The sequence below is a fragment of the Scyliorhinus torazame genome, chromosome 31 (genome assembly GCF_047496885.1).
Source record: "Scyliorhinus torazame isolate Kashiwa2021f chromosome 31, sScyTor2.1, whole genome shotgun sequence".
NCBI classification, from domain to species: Eukaryota; Metazoa; Chordata; class Chondrichthyes; order Carcharhiniformes; family Scyliorhinidae; genus Scyliorhinus; species Scyliorhinus torazame.
In genome coordinates this window covers 13956339-13968759 of record NC_092737.1, presented here as the reverse complement: position 1 = coordinate 13968759, position 12421 = coordinate 13956339, and the positions used below count along the sequence as shown (strand labels likewise).

The following is a 12421-nucleotide window of genomic DNA, read 5'->3' as shown; positions in this document are numbered from 1 at the left end:
ATGTCCGCTCCCCCAGATCGCCGTAACCCCACCTCACCCGCACGTCTTCGGGCCGTGGGAGGAAACCGGAGCGCCCGGGGGAAACCCACGCAGACACGGGGGGAGAACTCGCGGACTCGGCACAGACAGCGACCCGAGCCGGGAATCGAACCCGGGACCCCGGCGCTGTGAGGCGGCGGTGCTAACCACCGTGCCGCACGTTTTGCCCACGAGGCGCTTTACAACAACAGCCTCCGTTCGCGCCCAACCTCTCCAGCATAACGGAAGGAGGGCGAGGCGCCTGACACTCGAGGCACGCGGAAGGCAGCTGCGCAGCGTCCCGGGCGAAGGCGTGCGTCTGGAAGAGCGACTCGAAGGCGCCGCTGAATGGATTGTCAATCAGACACAGGCCTGAGGCCTAAGGACGATGAGGTCGTGCTGTTTTGATCAGAGAGATAAAGGCGCTCTCCTATGTGGTCACCTCGAGATCCCTTGAACAACTCTTCAGTGTTAACCACAATTTCCGCTCCCTGTCTTTGCACTTTTTCTGTAAACATAGAATATCAGCTGTAAGTGAGACAGGCCATGAGATCACATCATCTTGCGATAGGGCAGGTTACAATCCCCTCCATCCAAGGGATTTCCTGGTCTCGGAGATGGGCCGAATGATGCCCATTCCTAGTTGCCCTTCGAACAGCTCTTGGGGCTAAAGGGATCGGGGGATCTGGGGAGAAAGGCGGGATTAGAGTATTGAACTTGATGATCAACCACGAGCAGGCTCGAAGGGCCGAATGGCCTCCTTGCTTCTATTTTTCAACTGAGTGTCTCGCTCGACCATTTCAAAGGGGCAGTTCAGGGTCAAGCACGTTGGTTGTGGGGGCCTGGCGTCAGGTGTAGGCCAGACCCGAGCAAGGACAGCAGATTTCCCTCCTTAAACCAGATTCTTTTTACTGAGTTCAAAAGTCACCATCAGCCATTTTGGGATTCGAACCTGGGTCCCCAGAGTACTGGGTGTGGGTCGCAGTCTAGTGACACCAGCACCTCCCCTTCCTTAACACCAAGAGATTCACTTAAACTTTACCCCAGAGAAACCGGCCGTTCGGCCCATCGGCTGTGTGCTTGGGAGCCACACGAAGCTCCTCACCCCCCTCCATAAGACACAGGTGGAGGCCTCATCTGGCGAGGAGCCTGGGCTGGCAGGGCCCACATGCGGGACGACCCCCCCCCGACCATCATCCTAACCTTTCGAGGCCCACCGCCTCTTAGCGTAGAATTTACAGTGCCGAAGGAGGCCATTCGGCCCATTGAGACTGCACCGGCTCTTGGAAAGAGCACCCTACCCAAGGTCAACACCTCCACCCTATCCCCATAACCCAGCAACCCCACCCAACACTAAGGGCAATTTTGGACACTAAGGGCAATTTATCACAGCCAATCCACCTAACCTGCACATCTTTGGACTGTGGGAGGAAACCGGAGCACCCGGAGGAAACCCACGCAGACACGGGGGAGGACGTGCAGACTCCGCACAGACAGTGACCCAAGCCGGAATCGAACCTGGGACCCTGGCGCTGTGAAGCAATTGTGCCAACCACTGTGCTAGCGTGCTGCCCACATGTAGCATTGTGCCCTGTTCCAGGTGTTACCTCAGGCAGCACATCAGGAATGGAGGCGGCCTTCTGCCTCTCTCACCCTCTGACCTGTGATGCGTGTTCGGTGGACTGACCGAAGTGAATGGTGATCCACAGGACGTGTAGTTTAAAATAATTTATTTTCAAACAAACTGCGTAGTAAGATAACTCCGATAAACTAACGATCAAACAACTAACACTAAACCACTCTCGTGGAACTACTGCAAATACCTATCCCCCAACACGACCAACTCCCAACTCCCAGATCACATGGTGACGCAGTGGGTTCAAGGTTGTGCATAACATTATGTCCAAACCTGCCTTATACATATCATCAGATAGGGTGTGGGGAGGAGGGATGGGGGTTAGGGGGCAGAGAGGAGAGTGGCAGGGGGGGGGGGGTATTTGGATGTGGGGAGGAGGGGTGGAGGTTAGGGGGGGCAGGGAAGAGACTGGCAGGGGTGGGGGTTAGGGTGTGGGGAGGGGAGGAGCAGGGGTTAGAGGTTGGGGTTCGAGGATAAGAGGGGCAGGTTTTGAGTGGCAGGAGGAATGAGATAGAGCGTTTCCGATCCAGTGTGCGTGCGTGGGGTCCGATGCCCAGAGCCTGTCGTACTGTTTTGCTGACTTGTGCAAAGTGGAGGAGAGGAAATCGCGATTAACACTTAAAAGTTAATCAAGGGATCTCGAGGTGACCACATAGGAGAGCGTCTTTATCTCCTTGATCAACAGCACAAACTCATCATCATTAGGCCTCAGGCCTGTGTCTGGTAAATGTTCAGCGCCACCTTCCTGTTGTTTGCGATCATCTCCAGTGTTCCGTCTCCAGCCCGGACAAACTCACTTCAAAGGATTGCCTGTGAGGGGCCGTCCAGCACAATTTTTGATAAACATTGCAATGTCTTTCTCGACCCCTCGGGGTGTCTCAACGCATTTTGCAGCCGAGGAAGCGATTCGAAAAATTCTCATCCCAGTTTTCAAATCCTTGCCGGCCTCGACCGTTCCCTATCTCGGTCACTCCCGCCGTCCTCACAACCCTCCGGCGTCTCCGCCCCCCTCGAATTCAGGCCTTATCGAGTATCCGTGACTTGACCGTACTAGGCCGCAGGCTCTGGGATTCCCCCCCCCCCCCCCCACCCCCCAACCTCCCCGACTCTCGCTCTCCTTCTTCAAGGCGGCCCTGAAAACCTACCACCCCCCCCCCCCCCCCCCAACACAACGTCTGGTCACCTGATATCTCGATATGTGACTCAGGGTCGGTTAGTGCTCCTGTGAAGAGCGGAGGCCACTCATGATGTGAAAGGCGCTATAGAAATGTATTGGACGATTTCCCGGAGAATAGAGGGAGGGCCACTAAACGGTCTCTGAACAGAGCACGATGCCCCCAGCTCGTGGCACCGGACGGGGTCTGGCTCATAGAATCCCTACAGTGAAGAAGGGGGCCATTCGACCCATCGAATCAGCACCGATCCTCTGAAAGAGCACGCTATCCAGGCTAAGGGGAAATTAAGCATGGCCAATCCACCTAACCTGCACATCTTTGGACTGTGGGAGGAAACCGGAGCACCCGGAGGAAACCCACGCAGGCACGGGGGAGAACGTGCAGACTCCGCACAGGCAGTGACCCAAGGCCGGAATCGAACCCAGGTCCCTGGCGCTGTGAGGCAGCAGTGCTAATGCACTGTCTGAGTGAGACACCAGTTCAGCCTCGTGAACAAATATATGTCTCCGCTTTGCTGGTCAGTCATCCAGACTGTCGCCAGATATTATCCTGGGGGCAAATCAAACACTCTCAGTGCCGTCAGTGATAGGAAGAAGCATTCTTGTCAGGCCCGGCTAGCTCAGTCGGTAGAGCATGAGACTCTTAATCTCAGGGTCGTGGGTTCGAGCCCCACGTTGGGCGAGTGTTCCTGTTTTTAACGCTCGTCCACAGATTCCGCCCCGGCCCTGAATTCCCCTAACATTTAACCGCGCTTCCTCCACATTCGTGCTCCCAAAATCTCTCAGTGTTTTCCACAACATTCTGGAAATACAAACTGAAAAATCGTACACAGCGACCACCTGCTCACACACAACACAAAATAAATCATTCAAATCTCCACTCCCTCTCACTCACAATTCCGTTCATTCTGCAAACGGAGCGTTTACAAAAATAAAACCGATTCAAACAATGTATAATGAGTCAATTTGTCTCAGTTCTAATTAAATAAAATTACCTTCTCGACACGGGAAACTTATGCAAAAGTTCTGATAAAACTCCAGCAGGTTTCTTGAGTGCCCCCTGGTGGTGGGGTGATTGGGATTTGACCCGTGGACAACGAGACAACAGTTTTGACGATGGTGACTGAATCTGTAACCTTGTGTTGGAGAATGAAAGCGATTCTCACCGAGGGAGAGTGGTTAGAGCCGGAGGATTTATTCTGTGGTTTACCTCCGGTGAACCGTTCTGTCGTGTTGGGTGTTCCGATACACAAACGAACCAATACGGTTGTAGATGGTACAACTCTGTTTTATTATTCTGTACAATAATAACTATTAACTATTAAAATGGTTCGTAATTTACCCGTGGACCCAGCCCTAACACTGTCTCAGAGAGGCACTCAGCACATGGTGTATGTCTGAGTGGCGCGCTGTGAGCTCTGTGCCCTGAGCTATCTCCTGCTGGAATGAGCGGGAACTGTGGTGTTCCCCGTTTTATAGTGCGTGTGCTCTCACTGGTGATTGGCTGTGATGTTGCGTGTGTGTTGATTGGTCCGTCTACCTGTCCATCAGTGTGTGTGTGATTGCACCATGATATGTTAATATGGATAATATGGAAATAAGGGAGAGTATCAAATTGAAGGAAAAAACATACAAAGTAGCAAAGATCAGTGGGAGACTAGAGGACCGGGAAATCTTTAGGGGGCAACAGAAAGCTACTAAAAAAGCTATAAAGAAGTGTAAGATAGATTATGAGAGTAAACTTGCTCAGAATATAAAAACAGATAGTAAAAGTTTCTACAAATACATAAAACAAAAAAAGAGTGGCTAAGGTAAATATTGGTCCTTTAGAGGATGAGAAGGGAGATTTAATAATGGGCGATGAGGAAATGGCTGAGGAACTGAACAGGTTTTTTGGGTCGGTCTTCACAGTGGAAGACACAAATAACATGCCAGTGACTGATGGAAATGAGGCTATGACAGGTGAGGACCTTGAGAGGATTGTTATCACCAAGGAGGTAGTGATGGGCAAGCTAATGGGGCTAAAGGTAGACAAGTCTCCTGGACCTGATGGAATGCATCCCAGAGTGCTAAAAGAGATGGCTAGGGAAATTGCAAATGCACTCGTGATAATTTACCAAAATTCGCTAGACTCTGGGGTGGTCCCGGCGGATTGGAAAGTAGCAAACGTGACACCACTGTTTAAAAAAGGAGGTAGGCAGAAAGTGGGTAATTATAGGCCAGTGAGCTTAACTTCGGTAGTCGGGAAAATGCTGGAATCTATCATCAAGGAAGAAATAGCGAGGCATCTGGATGGAAATTGTCCCATTGGACAGACACAGCATGGGTTCATAAAGGGCAGGTCGTGCCTAACTAATTTAGTGGAATTTTTTGAGGACATTAACAGTGCGGTAGATAACGGGGAGCCAATGGATGTGGTATATCTGGATTTCCAGAAAGCCTTTGACAAGGTGCCACACAAATGGTTGTTGCATAAGATAAAGATGCATGGCATTAAGGGGAAAGTAGTAGCATGGATAGAGGATTGGTTAATTAATAGAAAGCAAAGAGTGGGGATTAATGGGTGTTTCTCTGGTTGGCAATCAGTAGCTAGTGGTGTCCCTCAGGGATCAGTGTTGGGCCCACAACTGTTCACAATTTACATAGATGATTTGGAGTTGGGGACCAAGGGCAATGTGTCCAAGTTTGCAGACGACACTAAGATAAGTGATAAAGCAAAAAGTGCAGAGGATACTGGAAGTCTGCAGAGGGATTTGGATAGGCTAAGTGAATGGGCTAGGGTCTGGCAGATGGAATACAATGTTGACAAATGTGAGGTTATCCATTTTTGTAGGAATAACAGCAAAAGGGATTATTATTTAAATGATAAAATATTAAAACATGCTGCTGTGCAGAGAGACCTGGGTGTGCTAGTGCATGAGTCGCAAAAAGTTGGTTTTCAGGTGCGACAGGTGATTAAGAAGGCAAATGGAATTTTGTCCTTCATTGCTAGAGGGATGGAGTTTAAGACTAGGGAGGTTCTGCTGCAATTGTATAAGGTATTAGTGAGGCCACACCTGGAGTATTGTGTTCAGTTTTGGTCTCCTTACTTGAGAAAGGACGTACTGGCACTGGAGGGTGTGCAGAGGAGATTCACTAGGTTAATCCCAGAGCTGAAGGGGTTGGATTACGAGGAGAGGTTGAGTAGACTGGGACTGTACTCGTTGGAATTTAGAAGGGTGAGGGGGGATCTGATAGAAACATATAAGATTATGAAGGGAATAGATAGGATAGATGTGGGCAGGTTGTTTCCACTGGCGGGTGAAAGCAGAACTAGGGGGCATAGCCTCAAAATAAGGGGAAGTAGATTTAGGACTGAGCCTAGGAGGAACTTCTTCACCCAAAGGGTTGTGAATCTCTGGAATTCCTTGCCCAGTGAAGCTGTAGAGGCTCCTTCATTAAATATTTTTAAGATAAAGATAGATAGTTTTTTGAAGAATAAAGGGATTAAGGGTTATGGTGTTCGGGCCGGAAAGTGGAGCTGAGCCCACAAAAGATCAGCCATGATCTCATTGAATGGTGGAGCAGGCTCGAGGGGCCAGATGGCCTACTCCTGCTCCTAGTTCTTATGTTCTTATATCATGACATCCCCCCTTTTCACAAGGATATGTGCCTACATGGAAGTAAATATTGGTGTGTACTGAGTGCGGCTGAGTATGTGTGTGCAATATTTACAACATGTACATGAGGCTAAACTATATACAGAGGAAGGTGCCAGGTGCAACATAGCAACGAGGTTGTACCACGAACAAAACAAATGCAATCATCAAACATCGAAAGAGAACTCCTGGAACGACAAAAAGAGAAACACGTTAACATTATTGCCCAACAATTCAGTGAGTCCAATGTGCAAACAGGCTCATAAGTCCAGCCTAGTAGGTGGGCGACGAATTCGGGTTGACCGCCTCAAGGGTGGGTCAGGATCCACCGGCTGAGGAATGAGCCTGGCCACGGGCGATGGAGGAATGGGCATGGTGGCAGGAAGCTCCACGAAGTCGACATCAGGGACAACAGGAGGGCGTGGCACCGGTGCATGATCACGTAGCGAGCGCGGAAGCAGCCGAAGGGCCCGCTGATTACGCCGGCGAATGGAGCCATCAGGCACGCGAACCAGGAACGAGCGGGGAGCCACGGGGCGGAGAACCTCGGCAGTTGCCGACCAGCCACCCTCTGGTAGGTGGATGCGGACGTTGTCTCCAGGCGCCAAGGCAGGAAGATCAGTTGCCCGAGTGTCGTGTGCCACCTTCTGCTGAGCACGCTGCTGTCGCATCCTCTGCAGTACTGGAGCATGGTCGGGCTTAGGAACATGAATGGACGGTACAGTGATCCTGAGGGCGCGACCCATCAACAGCTGGGCTGGTGAGAGGCCTGCGGCTTGTGGGGCCGAGCGATAGGCCAGCAGGGCTAAGCAGAAGTCAGATCCGGCATCAGCAGCCTTGCAGAGGAGCCGCTTCGCGATGTGGACGCCCTTTTCCGCCTTGCCATTCGACTGGGGATGCGAGGGCTGGACGTCACGTGTGGGAAACCGTGTGAAGCGGCAAAAGAAGACCATTCTTGGCTTGCAAAACAGGTCCCGTTGTCGGACATGACGGTAAGCGGAATGCCTTGGCGAGCGAAGGTTTCTTTGCGTGCTCTGATGACAGCTGACGATGTCAAGTCGTGCGGGCGTACGACCTCTGGATAATTTGAAAAATAGTCAATTATGATGACGTAGTCCCTGCCGAGCGCATGAAAAAGGTCCACACCCACCTTCGCCCAGGGGGACGTTACCAACTCATGGGGCTGAAGCGTCTCAGGGGGTTGCGCTGGCTGAAACCTTTGGCAGGTGGGGCAGTTGAGCACCATGTTGGCGATGTCGTCGCTGATGCCCGGCCAGTATACAGCTTCTCGGGCCCTCCGTCTGCACTTCTCAACCCCGAGATGGCCTTCGTGTGATTGTTCGAGGACCAGCCTGTGCATGCTGTGTGGAATCACAATCCGGTCCATCTTTAGGGGGACACCGTCAATGATGGCCAAGTCGTCCCGGACATTGTAGAATTGTGGGCACTGTCCTTTGAGCCACCCTCCCATCATGTGGCGCATCACACATTGTAGAAGGGGGTCAGCCGCAGTCTCACGGCGAATGTGGGCCAGACTTGCATCATTAGCTGGCAGATTGGCCGATGTGAAGGCTACTTGTGCGTTGACCTGACAAACGAACCCCCCCCCCCCCCCCCCGATTCGGGCGGTGTGTTCACTGCTCTGGACAGGGCATCCGCGATGATGAGGTCCTTTCCCGGGGTGTAGACCAGTTGGAAGTCGTACCTCCAGAGCTTGAGCAGAATGCGCTGGAGGCGAGGGGTCATCTCGTTGATGTCCTTTTGTATGATGCTGACCAGGGGACGATGGTCGGTCTCCACGGTGAACTGAGGTAGACCATACACGTAGTCGTGGAATTTATCGATGCCGGTTAACAAACCCAGGCACTCCTTCTCAATCTGCGCATTGCGCTGTTCTGTGGGGGTCATGGCCCGCGAGGCATTGGCGACCGGGGCCCATGATGCAGTGTCGTCCCGTTGCAGGAGTACCGCCCCAATGCCGGACTGGCTGGCATCAGTCGAGATCTTCGTATCACGAGAGGTGTCGAAGAACGCCAATACCGGGGCTGTGGTGAGCTTAATCTTGAGCTCCTCCCATTCGTTCTGGTGTGGGGGCAGCCACTGGAACTCCGGAGTCTTCTTCACTAGGTGGCGAAGAGCCGTTGTGTGGGAGGCAAGGTTGGGAATGAACTTCCCCAGGAAGTTGACCATCCCGGGAAAGCGTAGCACTGCCTTCTTGTCTGCCGGCTGCGGCATGGCTGTAATAGCTGTCACTTTGTCTGCATCCGGACGGACCCCTGACCGGGATATGTGGTCCCCCAGAAACTTTAGCTCAGTTTGGCCAAAAGAACACTTGGCTCGGTTGAGGCGCAGGCCGTTTTCCCGTATCCGAGCAAAGACGCGCTGGAGACGACTGATGTGCTCCTGTGGTGTGGTGGACCAGATGATGACGTCGTCAACGTAGACGCGCACCCCTTCGACGCTCTCCATCATCTGTTCCATGATGCGATGGAACACCTCGGAGGCCGAGATGATGCAAAACGCCATTCTACTGTAGCAGTACCTGCCAAAGGGAGTGTTGAAAGTGCACAGCTTCCTGCTGGACTGATCCAGTTGGATCTGCCAAAAACCCTTTGAGGCATCAAGCTTGGTAAAAACTTTAGCCCGGGCCATTTCGCTCGTGACCTCTTCCCGTTTGGGTATGGGGTAGTGTTCCCTCATGATGTTGTTGTTCAGGTCTTTTGGGTCGATGCAGATCCGGAGCTCGCCGGAGGACTTCTTGATGGACACCATGGAGCTGACCCATGGCGTGGGCTCTGTGACCCGGGATAGCACTCCTTGGTCCTGCAGATCCTGCCGCTGCTGCTTGAGGCGGTCTTTGAGTGGTGCTGGGACTCTACGAGGTGCGTGAATGACCGGGGTGGTGTCCAGTTTGAGCCGTATTCTGTAAGTGTAGGGCAGTGTGCCCACGCCCTCGAAAGCCTCCTGGTTGTGGGCGAGGAGCGAGTGGAGCTGTGCCCTAAAGTCTGCATCCGGGAAGTCGGACGTGCCTTCTGGAGACAGAGCGTGTACCCGCTGAACGAGGTGGAGAACCTTGCACGCCTGTGCGCCGAGCAGGGGGTCCTTCGAGGATCCAACTATCTCAAAGGACAGTGTGGCTGTGTGTGAATTGTGTGCAACCTCGAGCTGGCAGGACCCCATGGTCGGGATGACATTTCCGTTGTAATCGACCAACTGACAGCGGGATGGCCGAATTGGTCGTTTGACCTTCAAGGTGTAGAAGGCTGACCATGCGAGGAGATTGGCGGAGGCACCAGTGTCTAAACGGAATGTGATTGGTGATCGGTTGACCGTTAGGGTGGCACACCATCCATCGCCCGGATTAACGCTGTGCACTGGCATCGGCTGGTCGGTCCTACTTGGGGACATCCATTTTCTGTCCATTACCGCAACGCGGAAGGGTTCCCGGTCGTCAGTATCACCGGTCTGTACGTTGTCAGGGTACGACTCGGTGTATGGAGGCTGAATGGTCCGCACGTCCCTGCGAGGCTGGCGGAATTGGGGAGCGTTGGCAGGTTGAGCTGCTCGACAGCAGGCAGCGTAGTGGCCCATCCTGCCACAGCGGAGGCATTGTCCCGCTTTGGCCGGACATTGCCGCTTTAAGTGTGCGGATCCACAGTTGCCGCACGTCAAGGCATCATGGCGTTCGTTGCGCCACCGCGCATGCACGGTGCGGTCCTGCGTAGAGCGCGCCTGCGCATCACGTCCCTCTGCGTCGACGCCTCCTCTTTTGGCGCGTACAAGCGCGGGAGGCCTCAGGAAGCGCGCGAAATGGCCGCCCTCGTCCGGGCCGCGGGCCGGGAGGAACTCGATCGACTGGACCCGCTCGGCCTTGTAGGACCCCTGCCGTGCCGATTCGGCTGCCTAGAATTGGGAGTACCGGCTGGTCGCGTTTTCGTGGAGGACGCAGGTCTCGATGGCGGTGGCTAGGGTGAAGCGCTTTATTTTGAGGAGCTGCTGGCGTAGGGTGTCCGAGGTGACCCCAAAAACTATCTGGTCCCGAATCATGGAATCGGAGGTGGCCTCATAGCCGCAGGACTGCGCGAGGATACGGAGGTGTGTTAGGAAAGATTGAAAAGGCTCATCCTTACCCTGCAGGCGCTGCTGGAAGAGGTACCTCTCGAAGCTCTCGTTCACCTCGACGCTGAAGTGCTGCTCAAGTTTTAGAAGGACCGTCTTGTACTTCGTCTTGTCCTCACCTTCCGCGAACACCAGGGAGTTGTAGATGTGGATGGCGTGTTGCCCTGCCGTGAAGAGGAGGAGGGCGATCTTCCTGGTGTCCGATGCATTCTCCCTGTCTGTGGCTTCTAGGAAGACCTGGAAGCGCTGTTTACACAGCTTCCAGTTTACGCCAAGATTTCCAGCGATTTGGAGCGGCTGCGGCGGGCTGATGGTGTCCATGGCGCAGGATGGCGGATCGCTGAAGAGGTGCAGGTAGGTCTCACAGTCGCTGGCGCGTTTCCAATCCTGGTATCATGTCGTGTTGGGTGTTCCGATATACAGACGAACCAACACGGTTGTAGATGGTACAACTCTGTTTTATTATTCTGTACAATAACAACTGTTAACTTCTGGCTGTGGTTCGTACTTCACCAGCTAACCTGTGGACCCAGCCCTAGCACTATCTTAGAGAGGCACTCAGCACATGGTGTATGTCTGAGTGGCGCGCTGTGAGCTCTGTGCTCTGAGCTATCTCCTGCTGGAATGAGCAGGAACTGTGGTGTTCCCTGTTTTATAGTGCGTGTGCTCTCACTGGTGATTGGCTGTGATGTTGCGTGTGTGTTGATTGGTCCGTCTACCTGTCCATCAGTGTGTGTGTGATTGCACCACGATATGTTAATATGGATACCTTGACACGTTCCTCATCTCTGGCTCTACACCCTATATTTTAGGAGATTTTTTGAAATGTCAATTAGCTTGTTATGGGCCAGGGTTTAGAGAACCCCAAAGTGTATCATAGAATTCACCTGACCCACAACTTTTACTAGATTGTGGTATGGGGAGCACACGGCCCACTCTACAGGTGTGGGACAGCAGAAATGGAAAAGTATTTTTTAAAGCAAAACAATGTTTATTCTATGAACCCAAGTTAACCTTTTTAAAACATACAGTGAACATCTTAGCAACCATCAATTCAAATACAACCCCCAAAGAATACAACACTAAGTAATCCTTAATAACTTCCCAAACAACATCCAGAAGCCAAAAGAAACACCTTTTAAAAGAAGCACATCAGGTTTACATTCACTGCTGAGAACATTTATAATTCTGAATTCACCAAATGATCAAGAGATAGTCTTTTCATGGCAGAGAGATCAACAGTACAGCTGCTCTGTCTGGCTTCAGCTCCAACACTGAAAACAAAACTAAAACACACCCTGCAGCAGATCGCCTAAAACAAAAGTAAAAAGCTGACAGACTGCCCAGCTCCACCCACACTCTGACATCACTGATAAACACCCATTTCTTAAAGGTACATTTCTTAAACACCCATTTCTTAAAGGCACGCTCACATGACGAGCTGGTGAGAGCGGGAATGTGGGGCAGGCTCAGTGAAATGTTGGAGGAATAATTCCGAGCTGCGGTTGGCCCGTGAAACACAGATAAATATTTATACAGACAAGGAGCTGGAAGAAAAAAGCAAATTACTGGGGATGCTGGAATCTGAAACCGAAAGAGAAAATGCTGGAAAATCTCAGCAGGTCTGGCAGCATCTGTCGGGAGAGAAAGGAGCTGACGTTTCGAGTCCAGGTGACCCTTTGTCAAAGCTGAAAGGCATAGAAAATGGGAGATATTATTCCTGTTGGGCGAGGGACTGAAAGGTGAGTCATGGCCACAGAAACCAAGGGGAAAGAGTGCAAATGGCAGTACCCAGAGAGAATAAAAGGTGTCAAAAGATCAGTCACAATAACAGAA

General features: G+C 52.2%; 1 non-coding gene across 1 annotated transcript; it reads left to right on the top strand.

Annotated features, from left to right (window-relative positions):
- The first annotated feature begins 3437 nt into the window (after positions 1–3437).
- trnak-cuu (transfer RNA lysine (anticodon CUU)) lies at positions 3438–3510 on the top strand. The gene has a single exon. It is a non-coding gene; the product is annotated as a tRNA-Lys (tRNA).
- The last annotated feature ends 8911 nt before the right edge of the window (positions 3511–12421 follow it).